At 39.3% G+C, this 20,698-nt stretch overlaps 1 long non-coding RNA gene across 1 annotated transcript; it reads right to left on the bottom strand.

Moving 5' to 3' along the window:
* Positions 1-9,691: 9,691 nt before the first annotated feature.
* LOC308190585 lies at positions 9,692-19,977 on the bottom strand. The gene is made up of 3 exons (XR_013947350.1): positions 17,283-19,977; positions 13,492-13,558; positions 9,692-13,023 (listed from the first exon to the last, which is right to left on the bottom strand). It is a non-coding gene; the product is annotated as an uncharacterized lncRNA (long non-coding RNA).
* Between the last annotated feature and the right edge of the window lie 721 nt (positions 19,978-20,698).

Raw genomic sequence — 20,698 nt, 5'->3', positions numbered from 1 at the left:
TTAGAGAAGGCAGCCAGACACACACAGAGCGAGGTTTTCCCACTATATATCAAGCCTTTCCTCTGCATGAGAGGAGTTCAGCTTTACAACAGAGCTACGGTCTCTACTGCGTTGTGAAAATATTTACCCTTTTTATCTGCTACCCTAGCCTAACATTGTCAATAACTTATTTGTTGAATATATGGGAGTAAGCCGTGTATTTCTATTGAAATGCTCCATCTGAGAACTCTGATATCAAACACTCAAGAAAAGAAGGAGGTTAAGCCCTGCTATGGAACAGGGCAGAGCTTTCCATTGATTGTAGCTCCTTGGTTCATGTTTTTTTTGCTTATGTGACTCCCAGTTCAGGATTACACCTTTCAGGAGCAGCGATGTACAGGGAGAGGACACATGCAAGAGATGTACATTATGCATATCATAATGAATCCAAATTTAAGTCACATCAACATGCATTATTCTCTATAATTGACCAAAAACTGACTGTGCCTTAAATACTCTGAATCGTTTATTTATTTATTTATTTATTTATTTATTTATTTATTTATTTATTTATGGTCAACTCCATGTTCTTGACGTATAATCTCACTTTCTCCTGAGCAAATAAACAAGGATGTAGCTGATGATTTGATTACAAAACTTCTGTTTCAGGTTTCACTGTGTCATTAGCTTGCAGAGAGAAGGCTTTCTGCTCACTCAGAGCCAAGTTATGCAGACTATGAAACATAAAGACCAGAAAAAATCAAGTGCAAAGCATTCTAAATTCAACACCTGAATAACCTCTTTCTCCTTCTGATAGTGAGGTGGAGGTACAAAAGCAAATATTACCCTGTGGTCCATGTTACTTCAAGTACTCATAAACACCTGTAATGAGCAGCTTTAAAATACTAACAAATGAAGCATTATTTTGCCCCCAAAGCTGAACAGTTCTATAGTGCTATTTAATTTATATATTTTTATTTATTTATTTATTTGATTTATATTTTTATTTTCCAGGCAAGCTTGAAAATGGGAGTTATAGCTCATACCTGAACTGGATAGCTTTATACCCCATCCACATTTCTGGAATGCATCAATCCTTGAAGCACTGGAGCAAGTCTAAGTCCTCAAGAGATCCACAAGTGCAACACAGTATGACCAAAACCAACCCAAAGTGTCTCAGTGCCACCTGTAAAATCAAGTATTGCCAGACAAAGGGTGAGGGGCAAGAGCACAAGAGAGGTTGGGATGCTTTTGCATGGGAAATAATGGTAGAGAAGAGGTGATGTACCAAAGATGGGAGAAGATCTGAGCTTGTTGATCTGCAGTGGTGGAAGGAGTTGGGGCAGTTGTGTCTGCTGCTTCTTGAGCAGGAAGGCTGTTACAGCCCACACCTCTGTCCTGCCATCAGCAGTGACAGCCAGCCTTTCCAGCACCCTGGCACATGCAAAATGAGCAGTGAGGCCATAGCAGCCCTTGGCAGTCCTGCTGTATGCAAATGAATGCTTTGCTGACCCCAGATGAATTCACAATACAGTTCTGAAGAGAGTAACATTTTTTCTCTCTTTTTCACAAAATTAAAAATGGAAAGATTAAAGAAATTGCTTATGATTTATCTTGTGGCAAGTGACAAGAATAAAATGTGCACTTCCTGCCTGAAAACCATGCCTTTACCCATAAGGCCACCCTTGCGTCCCACTGACATAGCTGAAGAATTACATTGAATGAGTCACCAGTAACTATTTATATTTGGGGGTTTAGAGTACATGGTGTTAACTAGAACACAAAAGTTACGCCGGGCTGCTGCAAAAAACAAATTGTGGATGCCCAAGGAAGGTCTCACTTGCATTTCCAATCCAACCTCCCACACTGTCTTTGTCATAGGGCAACAAGTAGCACAGTGGCATTTTTATGTTTTGTTTTTTTCCCAGCCCACTCTGATTTCCGCCTCCATTTTGACCTTTTGTCTGCTGCAGATGTCCACTGCAAAGCCAACTAGGTTGCCACATGGAATAAGACCAGCCCTGACCCATTTCAATGGGCAGAATCTAGCCGTCTCCAGGACACTTTTCTACATCTTTTCTACTACAGCTCATAGATACAAAGGGGAGAGCTGAAAGGTTTTGTACAAAAATTTTATACATTTTATACAAAAATGGCCCATTTTATACAAAAATGTCCAATGGACTCATGTGACTTCATGGTCTACAAAGAATGAATCTGGCAGGTTTCTGTTCTACATACAACATATAACCTCATTAAGTAGTTTAAACAAGAACATGAGAAGCAATATACACACATATATAAATACATAAGCATTGACAAGACCTTCGGGTGGTATAAACAAGCATAATATTTTGAAATTCCCACCACTGGCAATCCAGCTGTCTCCCAGTGTGGAATTTAGTGTGGCCTATGCATATTAGGTTAAAAAGTCCAGATTCAGATGGAGAAGAAATAACTGAGCATTATGTTAAAAGCTATAATAAGGCTATGATCGATTATTAAGGTATGTTTAATAAATGGTGATTCAGTTTTTAGAATCCAACAGGTTTCTTGTAACCAGAGCTTACAAACATCTATTACATTTCCCTTTTGATGTGCTTATAACCATCTATAATAATTATACATGTAGCGTACTCATAAATCCAATGACTCTGTATTAAACCTCTCTGAACCCTTCCTAAGTGGAATCTTAACACAAAGAACGAAAAAGGTACTTCATTATGAATATAGAGCCAGAAAGCTAGAAACATCTATCATTAACAATTTCAAGTACACGTGAGGGATACAGTAGCTTGCTACCTGCCTGCAACTATCTGCACAAAACATTGTAATCTTATCTGATAAAAAATAAGTTCAATAGTATTAGATATCTAAATGCTGCCCTATTAACATGTACCTCATTATCTATTCCTATTAATGTATACCTCAGATTTGTTCATTTAAGGGAATGACGTTTTCTATGTTTTTCCTTCAAAGACCATAATGACAACATAAAATGAAATGTGCATTTCTAAACAGAAGTCAACAATTAGGCCAAATTCTTTACTGTAGCTTTTTTCCTGAAAATCAAATTTGAGTATATCATAGAAAAAACACAGTATTATCTTGTAGAGAAGTTTGCATGACAGTAGCCATGCAGCTTTAATAAAATGCAAGTTTTGTCTCTCCCACATGCAAATTCATTCTTATCAGCTTCAGTGGCCAGAAGCTGTATCACAACTTGAGTATGTTAAAAAGAAATGAATAGATGGATTAATGCAAAAGCGAAATGCTTAGACACTGTTGCATGTTATTTTTTACAGTACTGGACTGTTTACAGATGCGTTTCACAATGTTTCTTAGTCCCTGACTGTTAGCAAGAAAGGAGACATTTTCATTTTTCAAAGATGCATTTAGACTGTGTAATCCTGTCCAAGATCACCTAAGCTTGATTGTTTAATCATTTCTTTAAAACAATGCAAATGGAAGCCAAAGTTATTTTGATCACCACCACAGGCTGAAAGGCCTTGGCTGAGATTTCATACCAGACAATAGAAGAAAGACTGCAAAGAGATAACAAGGAAAACATGATTAAATCACAGAAGTGACATAAAATCAATAGAAGCAGGCAAGGATCAATATTTCTTTGCTCTGAGTAGCAGAGTAGCGCTTGTACTCATTTTCAGATTTTTCCAAGATTATTTCCTATTTGATTTGTGCAGAGACAGAGACTTTCTTTAGAATATTGCTCTTTTATCATTTTCATTAAGATTATTCTTTTGTAGGTATTTATTGTTTAATTCAATATTGAATTTAATATTGTTTAATTGGTTTCATTTGTGTTGGCTTATAGAGAAGCCTATGACTAATCATGAAATAACAATGCACTGCAGTTAGTTAAGAAAAGTTGATGTGAATTCACAGCCATAGTAAAGAGGAATTGTCAGTTTTTCATATCTGCATAGCAGGTTTCATATAGTTCTTAATTTAGTGTGTCATTTCTCATGTATTTTTATTTGTTACTAAAAATCCAGATGCCAGCAACAATTTTTTAAACCAAAGCATTCTAAAACAGAGTAGCAAAAACAGAGAGATTCACTACCATGGAGTCAGAAGGATCTATTGCATTTATGCTGGGTCAAAAGAGGAAAAGCACCAGACAAATTGCATTTTGCAAATTGCCTGAATCGTACTAACACAATACAAATAAGCGTTTGAGTCTTTTTTTAAAGTTGTCCTTAAAATGTCTACTACAAAGCAGCCCAACCCCATACAATACTCCAGAAGTAACAACAGCATGGATACAGACCCATAACACCACAGATTCATCCCATGGTAAATCAAGAGGAGAGCATGGTCCTAGTCCTGGGTTAACAACACAATTCTAAACCTCAGCCCCTGAGAAATGTTCGTGTAGCTGACTGCCATTGGATCTAAGGGTGAAACTGCCACCTATGTTATGCCCTGCACTGTGGGGACACTGCAACGAAGTCTCAAGGTGGTTGCCTGACATCTACAGACCCTAAACTGGGCTAGTTTTCCCACTGATGTGTGTTGTCACAACTATCCTTCTTGGAGATATAGAATCATGGAATCATGGAATGGTTTGAGCTGGAAATTAGCTTAAAGCCCATGTAATTCTACCCCCCCTGCCACAGGCAGGGACACCTCTCACCAGACCAGGTTGCCCAAAACCCCATCCAACCTGGCCTTGAACACTTCCAGGGATGGGTCAACCACAGCTTCTCTGGGCAGCCTGTGCCAGGGCCTCACCACCTTCATAGTAAATAATTTCTTCCTACTATCTAACCTAAATATACTCCTTATTGGTTTAAAGCCATTGCTCCTTGTCCTATCACTGCACTCCCTGACAAAGAGTCCTTTCCTGGCTTTCCTGTAGCCCCCTTCGGGCACTGGAACTACAATCCTGCCATATTAGCAGTTATGAGTGTTTAAAAAAATCACAGATCAGGCTACAGAAAACATAACTCTGGCTTGTAAACCTCAGGAGGTTAAGAAAAAGTTCTTTTCTTACGCAATCTGATGTTTATAATGGTAGGTTCCATTTCAGTTTTGTTTCTCTCTGCATTATCAAAGTTAATTATTTTTTCCTCTTAAAGGGAGGAAAAGATTAAGCTTTATACTTAAATGAATCTCTTGTGGATGATATTTAAAATACCATCAAACCCCGCTGTCACATGTTTCAGTATTTTAATCACAGTGGGGCCAGGACTTTGTCCCAAATACTTTAAGGCTTGGTAAAAATCATGAGAGCTGGCAACATCAGTCTGCTTTATATCTTAGGAGGATTTTGCCTCTTACATTTAAGACCAGTGAAGAGCCCCCTCCCTTCTTCTTGACAGCTCTCTCACATGACTGCAGAGTAATTGAGAGGGCTTCATGTCATTTACAACAGTATGAAGCTGGTATAGCACCTTTGCAAAGAAGGCTCCCAAAAAGGAATGTGGGGGGTACAGAGGTTTTACATCATATATCTATCTTCAGGCATACTCTACCTGTAGTAATCTACAGCTTTTAGCATCCTTTCCCTCAGGTGCTTTGATTTTAACCACTTCCAAATACACCTGATAGATTAACAATAAACTTACTTGAATTAAAAAGTAATAGAGCTCATCACAGTTTGGACTTGATCTTCCGACCAGGTGAAACAGGTGCCTGTTGCCTCTTGTCCTGATACTAGGCACTACAAAGATCCTGGTTCCACCTTCCTTGCAGCATCCCCTCAGGTATTTATAAACAGTAATAAAATACCCCCCAGAGCCTTCTCTTCTCCAGGTTGAAGAGGCCCAGCTCTCTCAGCCACTCCTCATAGGACAGATGCTCCAGACACCTTCATGGCCCTTCATTGGACTCCTTCACTCTCCAAAATGTCCATATTTCTCTTTTACTAGGGAGCCCAGAACTGGACACAGTTAGCATGGCAGCATGATGTTCTGGCATGCGAACTGCACCTCCCATTTTTGTGTCATCTGCAAACTTGCTGAGGGTATACTCTGCCCCATCATCCATCTCATTAATGAAAATGTTAAACAGGACTGGACCAAGAATTGACCCCTAGGATACACCATTAGTTACTGGCCTCCAACTAGACTTTGCAATCCTGCTCACCACTCTCTGGGCTAGGCTGGTCAGACAGTTTTCAATCTACCTCACCGTCCACCCACCCAGTCCATACATCAACAGCTTATGGGAGACAGTGTCCAAAGCCTTACTGAAGTCAAGGCAGGCAATATTCACTGCTTTCCTCTCATCTACCACACCAGTCATTTCACTACAAAACTTTATCAAGTTGGTTGAGTGTGACTTCCCCTTGGTGAATCCGTGCTGACTATTGACGATTTTCTTGTCCTTCATGTGCCTGGAAAAGACTTCCAAAGTCAGCTGCTCCATCACCTTCCCAAGAATCACAGTGAGGTTGACCATCCTGTAGTTCCTTGGGTCATCCTTCTTGAAGACAGAAGTGACATTTGCTTTCCTCCAGTCTTTGGGCACTTCTCCAAGCAACCATGATTGTTCAAAGATTATTTAGATTGGCCTCACAATGACATCTTCTAGCTCCCTCAGCGCTCATAGATGCACCCCAGTAGGGTCCATGGACTTACAAATGTCCAGTTTGCTTAAGTCTTACCTGACCCAATCCTCTTCTACCAGGGATATGTTTTCTTTGCTCCAGTTTTCCCCCACTTCCTGGGACCTGGGATTCCTAATGACCAGTCTTGCTGGTAAACACCAAGGCAAAGAAGACATTCAGTACCTCAGCCTTTTCCCTATCCTGTGTAACCAGATCACCCATCTAGTTCAGCAGTGGGCCCATGTTTTACCCAGTCTTCCTTTTGTCACTGAAGTACAGTTAGAAACCCTTCCTGTTTTCTTTGACATCCTTAGCCAAATCCAATTTTATCTGGAGTTTAACTTTCCTAATTGATCCCTGGATGTTCAGACAGTGTCTCTGTATTCCTCCCACATTACGTGTACCTGCTTCCACCCTCTGCGTGCTTCCTTTTTGTGTTTGAGTTTTGCAAGAGCTCCTTGTTTATCCACACAGGTCTCTTGGCATTTTTTCCTGATTTTCTGTTCACTGAGACGGACTGCTCTTGAATGTCAAGAAGGTGATCTTTGAATATCAACCACTTTTACTGATCTCCTCTTCCCTGCAGGGCTTTATTTAATGGGGCTCTTCCAAGCAGAATCTAGGAGAGGCCAAAGTCTACTCTGCTGAAGTCCAGGGCTGTGAACTCATTTTTTACCCTCCTCCCTCCCTTCAGGTCCCTGAGTTCCACCAGAGTCACTGCAGCCAAGGCTGCCTTCCCAAGAAATCCCTTGTTGTTGGTATGAGGTCCTGCAGAGTACCTCTCCTCATTGACTTTTCTGTCTTTTGGAAAAAAAGTTATCATCAATGCATTCCAGGAACCTCCAGGATTGCTTATGGCCTTCTGTGTTTTCTGTACAGCAGAATTTGGGGGCTGAGTGTGGTGGTTGAAGTCCCCCATGAGGACCAGGGCCTGCAAATACACAAGTCTGTTCTTGTCTGTCTGTAGAGAAACTCCTTCACTTGTTCTTCCTGTTCAGGTGGCCTTTAGCAGACCTCATACACTGACATACTCATATACCTCTATGTACTCATAAAGAAAACACATGTTTAAATGGCATTCCTGGACTCTCTGCACCTGATTGCACTGCTTACTTCTTCCAAACTCAACACAAAATTGTTTATGTATTGGTCAATGCAATCACATAATAACATACTCAGAAGCATTTTGAAGGTAATATTTTTCATACACAGATGGTAACATCTCCAGCTAATGCCACACTAGGAAATACTACTAAATGATAGAAATGAAAATACAGAGTTTAGGGAAATTAGCTTGGAGAACCCCAAAATGGAAGGAGACTGCTTCACTGTGATACCAAATAAAGTTGTTTTTTTCTGAAAGATTTTCTTTCATTGCTTATTTAGCAAGGAGCACACAGAAGGATTCTAGGTTCTTTTGTAGGTCCATGGTTCTTCTGAAAAAAAAAAAAAAAAAACACTTTCTTTTGGGCTGAGCACACAGTGGGCATATAAATAATGAAAAAAGAAATCTGTAGCTATTCAAGAGTAGTAGGATATAATGTTTTTAAAATTCTCCTCCTGAAAAATCAGCAGAAAATATGGATTTCTAGAAGTTTCATTTGCCTTGTAGTATGAAAACAGGATAAATAAAAGCAACCATTTCTTTTTTTTTTTTCAGAATGCCAATTTTAGTCCTTTGTATCTTGCTGTGATGAAGACTTTGCCTTCAAGATGAAAGTTTTCATTTAACTGTTTTTTAATTGCAATCAGAAGTTTATAGTCCAACTATATATAACCCTGTATATCAACATTAAAATGCCTCTACTCATGGAACAATGACAAGAACAATAATCACTCTGAATATATCAAAAGTGAGAGGTTTACACTCCACCGAGACAATAGCACAACAAAGCAAATGTTTGCAGTCTTTGAGAATATCAATGTCATTTATAAAGTATGAGTAATAAAATTAATACTGTTGATATTAATCAATATCTGGGTGGACCTTGCACTTGGACTTAAGACAGGTTTTCAGATAAGATAGTTAGTTATTCATATCCCTTTTTAGTAAATAATAACATATTTCCTTGAAGATACGACTTTTCAGCTGTAATAATGTGCTGGTATGCTGATGATTTATAAACATAAAATACAGCAATACAACAGCTGTGGTGATACAATAATCAGCCTTCCACCTCTCTGTTACATTAGGTTGAACCTTTTATTTGCCTGTAATGACAATAAAGAATAAATAAATACCCCGGTACCTGATGAGGGGGGTGAGGCTGGCTATTCCCAAATATGTGCTTTGCATTGCAATCAGTGATGTGGAGGGAGGGAGCCAAACGACACATTTAACAACTCACTATTTATAGAAGATGTAGAGGATGTCTATTCCAGAGACTCTTACCTAGGCTGAACTAGAAAGGCACTTATAAAATTGAATCTGTTACCCAGAGCTTGGACTCTGCTGTAAATTACAAACTATAGCTCTGCCTGACTGCTGAGCCATGATGAGCTCACCAAGCTGCTTGAATCCTCGCTGAGGCTGTGGTTTCAGTTTGCATTTTATGCAACTATCCCTCTCTGCCAGATGCACACACACATACAAGAAATAATATTCAGGAGGCAGAGGAATACATCACCAGAAAAAAATAAAAAAATAAAAAGTATTTTGCAAGAACAGCTTCTAAAAGGACATGTTCCTTTGCCTTTACAACAGAGTCCTGTCTCAGCAGTCCTGCTGCAATCTTATAGTAATGCTGGTGGAATTAATCCAAACTGGTACCAGTGTTATGAAGAAAAGTGAGGAACTGTTCCTTTGCAGATCACAACCTTCCTCTCTGTTTTCCCTCTCATTCGTGCCTCTTTTATGGGGCTCTGTCACATTGTGGCATTTGCAGGTCACAGTAGCATTCACTGGGTGTAACACCTATTTAAGCTTATCTGCAGAAAAGAACCTGGCAATGATCTACCTGGAGCTCTTTAACTGCTGGAGAAGATCCAGGTTTTCCTTTCCTTCCTTACCCCCTCCCTTCTCATCGCACGAAGCAAATACTAACCCTGCCTCGCTGAGCCTGTATTTCACAGGAAGGGGATTGAAGGTCCAAGGTCAACAGAACATAACTTCCTTCGAGACAATGGAAATATTTGGGATTTTACTTTGAATTACAGAGAGCAAGTTTCAGTCCCTTTGCCAGCACTGGAAATAAATCAGACTCATTCAGGTGTACAGCGAGAGACATAACAAAACAGGTAATTCAGCTGATTAGCAAGCTGCTGCGAATCACACAATGTGCGCCCCAAATCAAATTTGCATTTTTTGCTATTAAAATCTGTCAGAGAATGGTTTATTCAATTAAATTTGAAGTCTCACAGTAGTACTTGCATGCTTCCTACTTTCTGATTAAAGTAACTAAGTATTACCCACATTGTGTGGAGACTAGCTAAGCAAAACCAAAACATTAAAAACTGTTTTGTCTGCCAAGCACAAATAAGTGTTAAGCTGGCAGAGCTCGGAGCCTGCCAGAACCTCATGATTTCAGTGCTTCTGTTTGTCCAATAAAAAGGATTCTGAACATTTTAGATCTCAACACAGCAACACACAGCATAAAAATAGAATGTTTTGGGATATCAATTTTGCAGGCAGATATGCACTTTCACAGAAACCAGCTAGACCCAGCAGAGCTGGGACTGCTTGTGCAAAAGGCTCATGCTCATCTGAACCCAGCAATCCAGAACACATGCTTTGAAAGCAATAATCTCAGTAGCAAGCTTTTTGTCTTATCTCACCCCATTGAAATGGAAAATACTGAAAATACAGAGAATTGCTGATTGAAAGTGTAAGTAGGCTGATTTAGAAAGAAGTGACACAGGTCAGACTTTTTTTATTGATGTACGCTTAGAAAAACATGTGATATGGGGTATGTGTATCTCTATACACATATGTACACACGCATGCGTAATGCTTCTTATAACCTTAAAGGTACATTACTGACCATATGTCCAAAGTCTTTTTGATAGAGAACTGTCTTACAGCTAGCTAGGTCTATTATTGTTGTTGTTGTTATTCCTCTGAAGACAAGTGCATGCTTATCTTGTACTTCATTTTCCCTTATCCAGGAGATGATAAAAAATAGTGCTTAAGATCAAAAGGACAAGAAGTTATAAGCCAGGTGGAAAATTAGGTATGACAAATCCAGCACTATGTCCATGAGCTAGCAGGGAAGAGACCTCTGAGGATTTTCCACCACAATTACCTTCTCTTGAATAATTCTGCAGCATGAACTCCATTATCTCAGTGAGACAAACAGGTTTCTTCTTAGCTCCCTCTAGTGAACCCAGTGACGGGCTCCAGCTTCATCCCACAGAGACACCCTTAGTGTAGGCCATGATTTACCACATTTTGATATTTTCCTTAATGTAGGCACTTCTTGCATGTAGATGGACTTTTTTTTACCTGACTCACTGAGGAAAGAAGTTGAGGCTTTGGAAATTGAGGGTGGAATCGACTTATCTCTAACTATAGTTCATGAGAAGTCAGACATTTACTCTAAACCAGTTATCTGGGCTCCACCTATAGTCAGTGTAGAGAGACAAACACCTCCAGAAGGCTATTCATTGCACTTTATCTCTTTTCCCCGACAATAGCAGGACCCTAGACAACACATTTAGATTAGATTGCTAAGTGTCAAGTGGATAAATTTAGGTGAGATGAATCCCTTGTAATCTGACTTCTTAGCCTTGACAGTATCTTCAAGACCTATATGTTTGGAAAATGTATATATTTGACTTGACATGTTGAAGACTGGCCTTTCTGTTACTCTTCTTGTTAAAACATATTCTTCTTAACAAAGCTTATTCCTAGCATCAGTCCAAAATCATGAACAATTTGATTGAACACAGCAGAAAGAGGGAAGCCTTCTCTGATGAGACCAGCACCATCACAAAGCAAGTGATAGGGTACCCGCATCTCTCTCTCACACAGAATATAATTACTGGGTGAAAATATAGAACAGTTGAGTCCAGTGCACGTTCAGACAGACTCTGAACCATTGACGCAGAAGCGTGAATCGCCAAGAACTAAGCAAGCAGTTGCTGGGATGAGCTCATCCTTTCTTCTTCTGTGAAGTAGCCATACAGAAGCATTTTTTTGAATATCTTCTAGCTTTCACAGATTGGGTTTCTGCATGTACCTAATAGACTATTCATAAAAAAAATTTCACTCCGAGAATTGAAACAAACCAACAAATTATTAAAGGCTGCAATACAGCAGCACCCAAAGGCGCTGACCGAAACCGAGGTACCATTGAGTGAGGAGGTGTGTAAGCACCTTGGGGCCAGACTCACGTACTTTTGCTCCCATTGGATAGTCTGACTGAAGCCAAGGGGATTGCTCAAGGAGTATGTTACTCAATGGGAATAGATGTACCAAGATTTGGTTTACCCTGAGGATCCTGCAAGACTAAAGAATACGGATGAAATATTTGGTCCCATTAAAGAGAATGGCAAAGAAAACAAAACAAAACAATTAATTTCAAAGAGAAATATTTCACCCAAAGAATAAGCAGAAAGAGGACACATCATCTGCACGATGCAGTCAGAGTGGTAACAAGCGCAGCTTAACTACCTGGTTTTCATTCCCAAGGAGGTAAATACAGAAACATACAAAAAACTTGTGGAGAAACAAGCAACCAAAATAGCTACAAATGTTATTAATATTAATATACCATATAAATGCACATTCATAACTTGCATTGTATACTTCTTGTTTTGCTTGTTTTCTAATTTGAGAATATGGATTGTGTTGGTTAGCTAGATTGTATGGCATGGCCTTATTCCTTTTTCCCAACTGCATAAACCTACTCATAGACAGAGGTGGTTTTGAGCAAAATATTTTTCCACTGGAAATTTCCAGATAGTTTAAACCAGTACTTTTGAGGGAAACAAACAAACAAACAAACAAACAAAATTCATTTGGTGACAATTCAAGTCTGGAGCAGAGATTCTAGTCAAAATAAAATGTTTATGTGCATGAGAAAGAGAGAGGAATAATCTTAACAGCCTAGTGGCTAGGACATAATGATTATTAAAAGGATTATTTATTATTTAAAAAAAAAAAAGTGGGATATTGTCACTATGGTGTTGAATTATTTATACAAATGATCATGTTCTCACATGAAAGACTGAGAAAACTTACTCCCAAAACAGTTCAGTGGTTAGGACATACACTGGAAACATGCGAAAACCGTGTCTCTGCTCTCCAGAATGGAAAGCAAGGCTGTCCTGCAGTCTTCTATATCCTTGGTGCAAATGGGCACTGCTAGCGAGTGTGATTTTCTGTCTGTTTTTCATAAAAAAATCTGGTGGCACTTGCTTTTGTCCTGGTGCAGAAGGAGCAGAAGTTCTTGCCATGTTTTATGGTGGGAAAAATTCAGGTTGTGTTCTGCCACTGAGGACTCACATCACTGAGGTAATTGGGTTGACTTCTGTTTGGGGAGACAGCAGAAAAGCAAAGTGACTGAATTTGGGGAAGAAATTGTACCACTCTTAGTATCATCCCTTTTAGAAAAAAAAAAAAAAAAAAAAAAACTCAACCACATAATGGTTATTTCCTCATTTAAACTTTCATCGGGGCAGGTAGGAGCAGGGCCCGGGAGTGAGCAATACACACTCTGGGTCATGGGGTGGGGAAAGGACAGAAGTGCACTATTCCAGGAAATACCTGGAAATGATGGGGCTCCTTTGAATACGAGCACTGTCTGATTGCACCATTTCATCTGCCAAAAAACACCCTGGCTCTCAAACAGAATGATGCAATTTTCTGTGTGAGAGCTATGAAGGTACCCTCAAATCCTTACCTGGGTTAAGCACCTTCACATCAAGACTCTTAAAAGAAGTCTGCTAAATATCATCACCCTAACAGATTTCTGCCACATATAACATAGACCACTTACAATGGAAGTTGGCATGGGTGGGAAGGATGTAACTTTCTTCAACAATGCCTGTATGAAATCTCCTTCCCTGAAAATCAACCAAATATTTGCAACTGAATATAAAAAAGACACACAGCATACTATACATAGCTCTGTTCTTACGCTTTGAATCTTGGTGTGTTGGGGTTTTTTTTTCAGCATTCACCCAAAGTCCTGCAGCTCATTAAGATGAAGGTACTTGATCTCCATTTACCAAGCAGCTGGGAACAAGTTGGGAATGAAATTGCCAATTTTACAGCAAGTTGAATATGAGCCAGCAGTGTGGCCTGGCAGCCAGGAGTGCCAACCGTATCCTGGGATGCATCAAGCACGGCATCGCTAGTCGGTCGAGGGAAGTGATTGTCCCACTCTACTCTGCGCTGGTGCAGCCTCACCTCGAGTACTGTGTGCAGTTCTGGGCTCCACAGTACAAAAAGGACATTAAACTGTTGGAGAGTGTCCAGAGGAGGGCGACGAAGATGGTGAAGGGCCTAGAGGGGAAGACATATGAGGAGCGGCTGAGGTAACTTGGCCTGTTCAGCCTGGAGAAGAGGAGGCTGAGGGGGGACCTCATCGCAGTCTACAACTTCCTCGCGAAGGGGAGTGGAGAGTCGGGTGACCTAATCTCCGTTATCACCAGTGACAGGACCCACGGGAATGGTGTTAAGCTGAGGCAGGGGAAGTTTAGGCTGGACATCAGGAAGAGGTTCTTCACCGAAAGGGTGGTTGCACACTGGAACAGGCTCCCCAGTGAAGTAGTCACTGCACCAAGCCTGTCTGAATTTAAGAAGAGATTGGACTGTGCACTTAGTCACATGGTCTAAACTTTTGGGCAGACCTGTGTGGTGCCAGGAATTGGACTTGATCCTTATGGGTCCCTTCCAACTCGGGATATTCTATGATTCTATGATTCTATGAATTTAAACTCTGTGTGTGTGCATGCATGTGTGTGTATACATGTCATGCAGCAAAATCTTCTGAACTTTTCAATATCTAGCTTTATTACAGAGAAATATTTTCTGTCAATGGTAGCATTAAAAATATATATCAGATTGCAGATTTTGATTCATAAACTGCAAAGTTAATGGAAACTTTAATCAGAAACACAGTAAGGGAACACCTAGAAAGCTATTGTTTAATTAAAGATAGTTGACGTAACTACAGAGAAGTCACGTGTAAGCAAATCAGAAATCTTGACTTTAGGATATATCACTGTGCAAAAGCACAGCCGATTAAGTATTGGTTGAAGGGCATGCCACAATAAAGAATTGGCCTGTAGATGTAGGATGTAATGCAGTCCATATAAGTCAGGTCAGGATAGGAGGGCAAAATTCAAACAGCTTAGCATGCAGATCAGAGTTGTACATATAGGTATGTCAGTGATCTTAAAGAATCAGTGAATCAGATAGTTAAATTATCCAGACCATGGCTGCTTAGGAAGATGTTCATTAGAGAGTGCTCCAGACCTGGGTTTAACTTTTTGAATTAAGAACATGAGATTAATAAAACCAAATGTTATAGAATATTTATATGCTATGTAATAGAAACTAATACTAAGGACAAGAAAGAAGTATTAGATAGAAGTTACTAAGTTTTGAAAAATATTCCTGTTGGTCTAAGTCTTCCTTTTCAGCCCAGGGTGAATCTTACCACTACCTTCAGTGGCAACAGCCATCAGTGCAATGCCACATAAGACAAGGCACGACCAGATTGCTGTGGATGTTGGTAGCTCCAGACTGAAGTTTAAAGACTGAGTTCTGCAGGAAATTGGACAAATGAAAAATAAGAAATAAAATCCACATAGCTCCAAGCCCTTAAGTCAAAGATATAGGATTCAAGAAGAACAAAATAATCTACAGTAGAGGCCACAGAGATATATACAAGCTACAGAGCCCTGCCAGCCTGGGACACAGTCACAGCAGTGACTACTAAAGGGGACAGTAAAGTCCCAAAGCAAAAGGAATATTATCACCTCTACCACTGCACAAATCACTTCCGCACTTGAGTTATGTTGACAACCTTTTCCTGTTTTATATGTTTAAATAACAAGGTAGAGAGTTGTTTGTCATTTCACATTTAAACATGGGCTATAATTTCATAGATAGTTTGTGGCTGTCAATGTAATAATAATAATATTCATTTAGTTTTAAAATAATGTGATAGAAGCAATCAAGGGCACTCAGCAATAAGTTCATCTACATCAACACACTCAGAAGACAGAAAAAAATGAGAAGAAATGTTGGAGATAACTACTGAAGACGCCCTCACCTAGACTTCTTTTTACAGAGCAGTTGTAAACAGGAGCCATAACTCAGAAAGGATGGATCCAGATGGGTCCTTTGGCTTCCTTCCATACTAAAATCTTTAATTTTCCTAAAGAAAATAGTTACTTCATGAAGCTGCTGCTTACTTCAGATCAAAACTTGGTTTACAAACTCAAGTAGTTTAAGGATTAAAAAGTTTAGTCTATTTCTGCAAATGAACTTTATCAAAGTGCAGGCAAAAATCGAGCCTTCAGGTAAACAGGAGCATTTGCCAAGTGGAAATCCCAGCTCTTTGTATATTTAGTAATGAGTGAAGATAAGATTTCTTTTTTTGACAGCATGATGGATACAATCATAAAAGGAATCATGCTGCTGTAACAGAGTATACTTGAACAGTGAATTTGATGGCTACGGCTTTATTCCCAAACATGTCTTACCTTTCTTTTATTTAAAGTACATGAAAGCCAGTTTCTCTGGCATGTGAAAATGTTAAGGTTTTGGTGTGTTTCTTTTTTTTTTTCCCCTCTTTACATACCCCTCTCTGTCCTCCAACATAGATGCATTCCTTGTCAAACTCAAATTTGCTTCCCAGTTCAATAATCGCTGGCTCATTTAAGCATATATATTTATTTATTAATAAGTAAGCAAAGTAACACAAACTCTTGTGAGAACACTGGCCAAAATCATTGTACGTGCTTCTGTTACAGTGGGTTAAATTTGGGAGACAGCACTAATATGAAGCCAGCCAGTTTGAACCCTGGTCTTTTAGTATAAATACCAAGTTCAAATGTGCCATAGATTAAAAATGAAATGAGTTAACTGGTCTCAGCCTCCTACTTTTGTGATGCCTAACCACATTAAAAAAAAAAAAAAAATCTCAAATCTAATGACCCCATTCTAGTGGAAAGCTCATGCAAAGATCGATTCTGATGTACCTCATTCTAGAAGTATATCATCAAGATCTTAAACTATCTTTAATTAATCTTAGCATTCACCCAAAACTTGAAGGTGCTTGAAGCACTCACCCAGAAGAAGTAGCAAAGCATAGGTTCCAAAAGCACAGTGAGCATTTGTCATAAAGTATGTTTACTAATTTGTGTGAGACTCTCCTTCCCCTCAAACATGTGCTGAAGAAAGCCCAGGACACATCACTCTGTAACGCGAAGCTCACAAATTGCCCAGGTAACAGGGGCACTTTCCAGCCTCCTCCAAGCAGCCTCAGCACATCGTGAGGCCTCTGCAGAAGATAAAGGCATGAGAACAGCTTACCCCCAATACAATCTCAGTAATAGGCTCTTGTTCCAAGGTTGGCCTCAAACTGAGGTGGTGAAGATGAAGCTAAAACCCTAGCTGATTCCAGCAGGCCGAGAGCTCAACTTACCTACAAGCCTGCCTTCCACAAAATCCTACAAGCCAGCACTTAACAGACACTGCAAGGATCAGCATCTGACTTTGTGTTCACCACATAACTTGTTTATGAGACAGACCACAACAAAAGTTTGCACTTACCAGTCTGATTATTTTTACTTAATTATTTGAGTAAACTAGGAAAAGATCCCACAGGACACTGCCACCTGTGTCTTGTTCTCTGCCCACAGAGGGAAGGGGGCCTCCTCCAATCCAAGCCATCCTTGTGTGGCACAAATTATGCCAAAGGCATGTTCAAGGTTGAACTGCTCTGTGTTTAACCTCTGACTAAAAGTAGTGCAGGGTCCCAACACAAAATGAAGCCTATGCCATAGTACCAAACTCAGTCCCAGCTGAGGTCCATCACTGCCTGGCACCTGATGGTTTTCAAATGAAGGGAAGGTTCTCATATAGCAGAAAAAAAATGACCCTTTCATTCTTCAGCAGAGAGGTAGCAAGTAAAATTTTCTGTTGTGAAATGAAATACTGTATGTGTCATATTTTGTTATATTTTTAAAAAAATATCTTGAGGTTCACATTCTGTGCATTTCTCAGTGAGGAAGACCATAACAGAGTTCTCAGAGAAAATAAGTAGATTTCCATTGACGTAGAAAAGATAAATGATCCACAGAGGAACCTGACACAAAGGCTGGTGCCTACGGGCCTCTGTTGCTCCAGAAACAATGGTGGACGGCAGACTGGTGTCAACAGGAGAACTAGTAACAACACCCCAAATACTAGGGAGAAGTTGGACTCTCCTCTCCTAGTAGGAAGATCTTGGGAGATCTAGGGGAGAGAGAGAGAGAAAAAGATGAGAGTGCCCCAAAATCCAATTTAGAAGACATCCCTAATATTTTCTAGCCAAAAATAATAATAATTAATTAAGTTTCTCAGCTTCTCTGCTGTCAACACATTGCTAAGTTGCCTCAAGTGAAGATAGTAGCAACCTCCTCATAAGAGAGAGTCCATGGTGAGAGACCAAGCAGACACCTCCTGGTAGACACAACTGATGGAAAGAAGCCAGAAGAGCTAACAATTACCTGGTAACTAATTACAGGTACCATGAAGTCCTGATTGCCTATTTAAGCCAAGGTTGAGGTAACAACACCAGATGATTTTTGATGACTTCCTGGAAAGGTGGATTTGGTTAAACTGATCCACGTTGTGTTTTATTTCAGAGGTTTTTGTATTTTGGGGAGGGAAGGAAGTGGAGAAGATCTCCGATATTGCCTCTAGGAAGCAAGAACACCCAGAGGATGGATTTGTCCTCATATATTAAACATCAATAAATATTTATTCTGCTGACCCCCTTATAATGCTGGCCTGAGCATGTGCACAAGACCTCAGAAGTGTAGCTTCTGCAAAATGCAGACCCCCCTGGCAACATAGGTGGAGCCAATTGGGTAGCCTAAAATGCAGTGGCTCAGGAGATAAAAAATCATGAGGGGAAGGGTTGGAGATGAAGTTGTTAATTTAATTTATATATATATATTCTCTTCAGATCCATATGTCCTACTTTAAACATTTATTTTAAACTGAGCAGTTAGGAATTCTGGATTTTTATATCAAGAAAAAAATGTAGACTTTGATTTCCAAAAAAAAAAAAAAAAGGCTATACTTTTGCTGTTTAGAAATAAGTTTTTTGAGTTGATGTTTGCATTTTAGAAAAGATATGTATTTGTTCCAGGAACTCTTTTTCAAATGCAAAAATAAATTGTGTTCATAAGAGAGGAAATATTTACAACCTATCTTTCATAAAAAATGTTAGTCTCCAGTAACTCTCATGGGGGTATTCTGTGGGCTGTTCACGTACAGAAAATTTGGTCTAACAGAGTCCTAATCAAACAGGTACTTGTATAGAGAAGTTTCCATAAGTTTCAGTAGACATCTGTCCTACAGAACACTTCCCTCACAGAGCATGAAGAAAACACTACATTTTCTCTTCGGTCTGTAGAGAAACAGGTTCCCTGACAGTTTTTCATTCATCTCCCTTGATCTCAATCCCTAACACTTTTGTACATATTTTGTAGAAAATCAAGAGTAAGCATAACATGACACATCTAATATACCTTAACACAGCTCTTTGACACTACACATTTTTTTAAGAGAACCTCTCCAAAACCATTGTGATATATTATGGAAATACACAGCATAGATAATTTGTCAAGAAGAACTCTGTCTTCCTAGAGCCTGTCAATGAATTACACTAACATAATCAGAGGCAAACCTTTGAAATTATATATTATGTGAATATGCCAGGTTAAGATATTACTCTTAGAATTATTGACAGTGTATGAACTGAACATGAGTTCTAAAGAGTCATTCCCATGAACTCTGCCAAGGCAGATCAGGAATAGTGTTTGCAATGTGTTCTTATGAAAAATATATAAATGTATAATCCTCAACTGGAAGTTGCATGGAAAAAAAATAATCCTTAAATTCAAGGTGTGAAAACCGGTTCATTTATTAAAAGCACTATAGTTAGAAGTAGCAACAGAGGGCATTCCAGTATCCTAGCCAGCTGGACCTTGCTTTGCAGGTCTCAGACTGCATGAATCCCAGCAGAAGTACATAGGTATAAACAAAGACAGAATTTAATTACAAGTGCATATTGTATTGCACAATACTCTCTCAAAAATGCCTGCATGGTGTAGAAACTTGATGCTTAGTTTGATCATTTGTTCAAGGCTCTTTGTTGAACAGAATGAGAGCAGTGTAATACTCTGACATCTTATGGGTCTGACATTTACTAAGGTAATAAATTAAAGTAATTATGTTAATGCATAATAAATGCATTCAACAGGAAATAAAAATTGTGCAGTGCAAGAACAAAAAAATCTTGTTTTCTAAATGACTGTCATACAGAAGACCAAGGTCTTAGCAAAGGGCTTTTGGAGGCTGATAATGTCTTATAAACATAACTTGAAATAATCCTTAATTCTAGTAAAAATATAATTACACATATTGAACTTCATGATATCAGATTTGAAAATGCCAATATAATTTAAAGGTATCCGTTCTCTGTTTGGTGTTTGGAAACAGAAGAAAGCAAGCTGCGGGTTCTTTTTTTTCTTTCCTCTGTAGACTTATCATCCACAGTCTGATTCCTGGTTCAATAAACAACTTGGACAACACTTTCATACCTAAGTGACATTTTCAAAACTATTAAGACACCTGTAGATCTACAGGATTTGAAGAAGTACTCAGGTGATGAGGCTGAATTAGTTACCACGCTGAAGCTTACCTCACATAAATAACCACACATGCTCTCCCAACTACACCTACCAAGCACCATGAGCTTGCTTAGGCTGTCCCACAAACTCATTGAAGGCAAGCACCACAACCAAGGGTGCACCCTTGGACAGTCACCATGACTTGTGAAACTGCTGTAATTTGACCTTGTTTGTGAGCCCACAGATGCACAATTCACTTCTTAAAAACAGCATCCGTGCTCCTAAATCACCACGTGTCTTTAAAAACTTTTCCCCCTTGGCTCCAGCTAGGTCTAGTGACTACTC

This window comes from Anser brachyrhynchus (genome assembly GCF_964034855.1).
Source record: "Anser brachyrhynchus genome assembly, chromosome: 2".
Classification (NCBI taxonomy): Eukaryota; Metazoa; Chordata; class Aves; order Anseriformes; family Anatidae; genus Anser; species Anser brachyrhynchus.
The sequence above is the reverse complement of the archived record's forward strand: the minus strand, read 5'-3'. Positions and strand labels throughout refer to the sequence as shown.